The sequence below is a fragment of the Orycteropus afer genome, unplaced genomic scaffold, assembly GCF_000298275.1.
Source record: "Orycteropus afer afer isolate SDZICR_OR568_19922 unplaced genomic scaffold, OryAfe1.0 scaffold00162, whole genome shotgun sequence".
Taxonomy (NCBI): Eukaryota; Metazoa; Chordata; class Mammalia; order Tubulidentata; family Orycteropodidae; genus Orycteropus; species Orycteropus afer.
The window spans coordinates 7339791-7346192 of NW_006921749.1; positions in this window are offsets into that span (position 1 = coordinate 7339791).

Genomic DNA, 6402 nt, shown 5'->3' on the forward strand with positions numbered 1-6402 from the left:
CAAACCCACCAGCCACTCCTCGGAAGGAAGGTTGGGCAATCCTACTTCCGTAGTGATACTGCCTTGGAAACCCAAGGAGGGGTTGCTATGAGTCGGGTTTGACTCAACGGCACATAACAACAACAACAACATGTAAATTTATACTTATCTACATAAAATTCCATAGATATATCTCATATTTCCTTTTAAATTTTTAGTTAGCTTTTGTAATGTAGTGTTAATAGCATGCAATCTTCTGCCATTTATAAATTCTGCCCCCCGTTTCCTCAAATACACATTCAGAATGTCATTGGTACCTGTTTTGAATAGAATTATGTCCCCCAAAAATATATCTTGTAAATCCTAACCCCTATACTTGTGGATAACACAGATGTCACCTTGAGAACTAAGGTGTACCTAACCCAAGCTATGATAATTTCAATTTCTTCATATGAATGTGAAAGTTGGACAATAAATAAGAAAGGCTGAAGAAAGGTTGATGCCTTTGGATTGTGGTGCTGTCAAATAATACTGAAAATACCATGACTGCCAGAAGACCATATCTGTCTTGGAAGAAATACAGTGGAATGTTCCTTAGAAGCAAGAATGGCTGAAGTTCATCTCACCTAGTTTGGTCATGTTGTCAGAAAGGACCATTCCCTAGAGAAAGATATTATGCTTGGTAAAGTAGAGGGTCAGCAAAAAGGTGAAGACCCTCAATGAGATGGATTGACATAGTGGTTGCAACAATGGACTAAGCACAGCAGGAATTGTGAGGATGGCGCAGGTCCGGGCAGTGTTCCATTCTACAGTACGTAGGGTCCCTTTGAGTCAGAGCCGACATAACTGCATCTAACAAAAACAAAATACTTGTGAATGTAATCCCATATGAAAATAAGACTTCCTTTGTTATGTTCATGAGGTAATATCATTTTAGAATTTTCTTTAAGCCAATCACGTTTTGATATAGGAAAGGATAGATTAAGCACAGAGAAGGATACACAAATGAAGAAAAACTGATGCCAAGTGAAGACCACCAAGAAACCAAGGAGGAAAATATGAAAAAGACAAGGACTTTCTGCCCTAGAGCAGGTATCCTCAACCCAGACTTCCAGCCTCAAAAAATTTAGGAAAATAAATTTCAGTTTGATAAAGCCACCCGCATATGGTATTTCTGTTATAGAAACTAAGACAATACAAAATTTATGAGGTTGTTATAAGAATTAAATGGTATAATGAATGTAAAATTTTTTAGGTGAATGATGGCATTCAACAATCTTTATTCCTTTGTATACTTTATTTTTATTAATATCTTTAAGTATACAACAGTTTGGAAAGATATTTAATTAAAAATAGGTTCTATGATCCTTGCAGAGGATCCCTGGTGGTACAGTGGTTAAAGTGCTTAGATACTACCTAAAAATTCAGCAGTTTGAACTTAGCAGCTGCTTCACAATAGAAAGATCTGGCAGTTGCTTCTGTAAAGATTTACAGTCTCAGAAACCCTATAGGGAAATTTTACCCTGTTCTGTAGGATCACTGAGTCAGAATTGACTAGATGGCACTTAGTTTAGTTGATATGATCCTTCTATAACTAATGAAAAGCATAAACTTTGAGGAAAACAATATCATAAGGAGTAGCATATAAGTTTTCATATAAATATGATTGTTCGATTTTAAAAACAAAATTTCACATTTGCTTTAAAAATATTTAGAAATAATTTTTTTCATTCCACATTGGCTAACTCCTCAAGAGATATATCACAATTTTTTCTCCTTTCTCTAAAGATTAACTTTGAGGTCACTTAGAGATAAAATTTAAAGTTTTGAAACAACGTAGGTTTGAAATGTATTTAAAAAGCAACAGTGGCCTCTAGTGACATGAATCCTAAAATGACAGGATGGAGAGACATCTCTAAACCTTTCAAAGGAAAATACACCTTAAATGATTAGCTGACAATGTCAGTCCAACTGACCAGGGATTGATACAAACTTTCACAAAAACCATAGTAGTCAATCAATCATTTCTTTCTTTCTCTTCTCAAAAAGTGACTTGTGGTAATTAAGGTTGTGTGTCAACTTAGCTGGGCCTGGTTTTGAGTGGCTGGGCAGCTACATATAGTTATTCCCCATGGTGAGATTGGTAGTTAACTCCATGGTGGAATCTACTGGAGCAGCTGAGTAGCTGCTTTAGGGATGTGGTCTGCTTCCAGTAAGTAAGAAGAAGCTTTGAGGATGGTCTCTAGCCTTTTGGCACATCTGGATCCTGAATTTGACAGAGTCTTCGCTCAGTGGCCTACCATGTTGTCTTTCCATCTTGAGACTGTTTCTGGACTTGAACTAGTGGCCTACTGTGTTACTTGATAATTTTGAGACTGTGTCATTTTACTGGTCTGCCTTAGGTTTGTCAGCCTCACAGCCAGCAGCTGCTTGGGTTAAGAGATCCCTCTAGCTTCACTGGGCTGGGAGCAAGTGGCAGCACTGAAGCCCAAGATTGAGGGACCTTCACCCAGCTCCTAGAGCTGGCACTTTGAACTCAGATTTCTAGCTTCCTAAACTGTAAGAGAATAAATCCATGTTTGTTAAAATCATCCATTTATGGTTATGTCTGTTATAGCAGCACTAGAGAACCAAAACATGACTACACTTTTGCTGTGTAGAGTTGATTCCAACTCATAGTTACCTCACATGACAGAGTAGAACTGTCCATAGGGTTTTAGTGACTTTCTTGTTTACAAAAGCAGATCTCCAGGCCTCCCTTGGAGACCTTGGATGGGTTCAAACTGCTAAACTTTCCATTACTAGTCTATCACTTAATTATTACTTTAGCAGGTCTCCTTGACCTTGTACTAAAAGTCTGTTGCCATCCAGTAGGTTTGATTCCAACTCATAGTGACTCTATAGAAAAGAGAGCACTACTCCAGAGTTTCTTAGTCTGTAATCTTTACAGAAGCAGACTGCCATGTATGTCTCCCACTAACCGGTGAATTTGAACTGCCAGCCTTCCAGGCAGCATCTGAGCACTTAGCCCTGCACCAACAGGGCTCCTTGATTTTGTACTAACCCAAGTAATCAAACCCACTGCGAGTGAGTCAATTCTCCCATGGAACAGCTGGTGGGTTCAAACTGCCAACTTCTTGGTGAGCAGCCAGGTGCTTTACCCACTAAGGATTTTAGTTAGAGTCAAAAATAATTATGATTTTTATTTTTAACCCAGCAGTTACACTTTCTCCATTACTATGTATTATAAAGACAACTTTTGTTCACCATTTTTATAGTATCTAGTTATACAAATAATTTTACTGTGTTGAATAGTTTCCCCAAAAAAATGCATTTTTCCCCAGAACCTCATAATGTTACATTATTTGGAAATAAGGTCCTTGTAGATACAGTTAATTAAGTTAAAATGAGTTTATACCAGATTAGGGTGGGCCTTTAAACCAATGACTGCTCTTCTATCAGGAAGAGAAAACATAAGACACACATGGACACACCGGTAGAACAACATATGCAATGGTGACAGAGATTGAAGCTATGCATCTTCAAATAAAAGATCGCAAAACATTGCTCGCAACCATGAGAAGCTAGGAAGAGGCAAGGGAGAGTTTTACATTAGACTGCATGGCCCTGCCAAAACCTTGATTTTGAACTTTTGCCTCTAAAACTGTGAGAGAATAAATTTCTGTTGTTTAAGACATTTTGTCAGCTTCAGCTTATGATGACCCTATGTATAACAGAATGAAATGTCAACTGGTCTCGTGTCATCCTTATAACCCTTGGTATGTTCAGGTACATTGTTGTAGCCACTGTGTTCTTCCAGTGACCTCCAAGGGTACTACTCTTCCTACACTATACTGGACAAAGTTTTGTTGTGATCCATAGGGTTTTCCTTGGCTAATTTTCTGAAATATGTCACCAGACCTTTCTCCTAAACAAAGAACTCTGGTGGTGTAGTGCCTAAGGCATTTGACTGCTAAACAAAAGGCTGGCAGTTCAAACCCACCAGCCACTCTGTAGAAGGAAGACTGAACAATCTATTCTGTAAAGATTTACTGCCTCAGAAACATGAGAGTGAAAAGAAGTTTTACTGAAGATTAAATGAGTCTGTAAAAGAATCAGTCTAAATAAATATTAGCTACAAAAATGATTATGATTGAAGATATTACTGAGAAGAAAGAAAAGGAACATATATCCACAATTTCTGAGGCAGAAAATAACAAAGCTAAATGATAGTTCTGTCTCATCATACATATTTTGTTGCCCTACTATGTGTTCCAAAATTTATTTTCCACTCATTATTCTTTCACTAACAGCCTGTAATAGGCAGATGACACAAATATTGCTTGTTGTAAGTGAAGAGGACTTGGAGCACTTACTGAGAAAGATCAAAGACTATAACCTTCAGTATGGATTAAAGCTCAACAAAAATCCTCACAAATAAGCAATATCATGATAAAGAGAAAAAAGATTGAAGTTGTCAAGTATGTAATTTTCCTTGCATCTATAATCAAAGCCCATGGAAGTAACAGTCAAGAAATCAAATTATGTATTGCACTGGGTAAATCTATTACAAAATACCTTTTTAATGTGTAAAAAAGCAAAAACATCACCATGAGAATGAAAGTATGCCTGAGCCAAGAAATGGCATATTCAATTACCTCATATGCATGGGAAAGCTGGACAATGAATAACAAAGACTTAAAGAAGAGCTGATATCTTTGATGGTGTTGGCAAACAATAGGAAATCTGTCATGGACTGTCAGAAAAACAAACAAAACTGTCTTGGAAGAAGTACACTCAGAATGTTCCTTAGAAACAAAAATGTTGAGACTTTGCTTCGCATGACTTGGACATTTTATCAGGAGAGACTAGTCTCTGGAGAATGACATCATGCTTGGTCCAGAAGATGGTCAGCAAAGAGAGGACACTCTTCAAGGAGATGGACTAACACAGTGGCTGCCACCTTTGGTCAAAGATTGTGAGGATGACAAGGGACTGGGCAGGGTTTCATTCTGTTGTCCATAGGATTTGTCTTAATCCTATGGTAATCCTATGGCACCTAACAGCAACATTCTCTCAAAAGTGAAACTTTTTATTCCATGAAATGGGATAAAAAGAAATGAGCTTTCAAGCTATGAGAGGGCTTGGAGGAAACTTAAATGCATATTGCTAAGTGGAAGAAGTCAGTCTGAAAATGCTACATACTGATTCCAAATATATGACATTCTCAAAAAGGTAAGACTATAGAAATGGTAAGATTAGTGATTGCCAGGGGTTTACAGAGAAAGGAAAGGAATGGATAGGTGGAGCACAAGGCATTTTTAGGCAGCGAAACTATTCTATATGCTACTGTACTGGTGGGCACATGACATTATGCATTTGTCAAAAGCTATAGGGCTACACAACAAAGAGTGGACCATAAAGTAAACTATGGACTTTAGTTAATAATAATTTACCTGTGTTGGTTCATCAGTTGTAAACAAATGTAGAACACTAATGTAAAATGTTAATCATAGAAGAAACATTGTGCAGGGGAGAGATGGAGGATATTCAAACTCTCTGTATCTTCAGCACAATTTTTCTGTAAACTTGAAACTGCTTTAAAAAGTAAAATCTATTAAAAACAAAACAAAAAATATAAGACAGAGAAAAAAAATTCACTTCTTGTCAGTTCTTAATTTTTGAAAGCAATAAATAGAAATTGAAGTCTAGTGCCTAAGGCACTTGACTGCTAACCAGAAGGCTGGTGGTTCAAACCCATGAGCCACTCCTCAGAAGGAAGGTTGGGCAATTTACTTCCATAGTGATACTGCCTCAGAAACCCAAGGAGGGGTTGCTGTGAGTTGGGTCTGACTTGATGGCACATAACACACGCCACCTTCTATGGAGACCTAAGAAGTTTATATAATTGAATGTCATTTTGATAATTGATTTAATAAATATTTTATTATGCTGTGCTCCAAAAATGAAATCTCACTGCTTGGGTTTCTATGCTTGTAAATCTTTTCAGAAGCAGACTGCCTCATTTTTACACTGTGAAGTGACTGGTACTTTCTGGTTAACAGTCAATGCCTTAAACCTACAACACCAGAACTCCTATACATTGTGCTAGGAGCTATAAATGCAAAGATCACAGTCAAATAGATAAGTAAAAGACTGAAAAGAAGAATGTGTAATGCCTTGGCCATCTATCATCTGAAATCCCTGAACACACACAGCATGCTGAGTCCCGTCCCCATAACACCTGATTCAGTAGGTCCAAGGTAAGATCTGAGATTTCTGCATTACTAACAAGTTTCCCTTGTTACCCTCCCAAGAGGGATCGGGTCTCCGGGAGCTAGGTAAGCACAGGCGGGATTGTGCTTACTCACTGATCTGCACTGAGCACTTTCCCTTGTTACCCTCCTGAGAGGGACCGGGTCT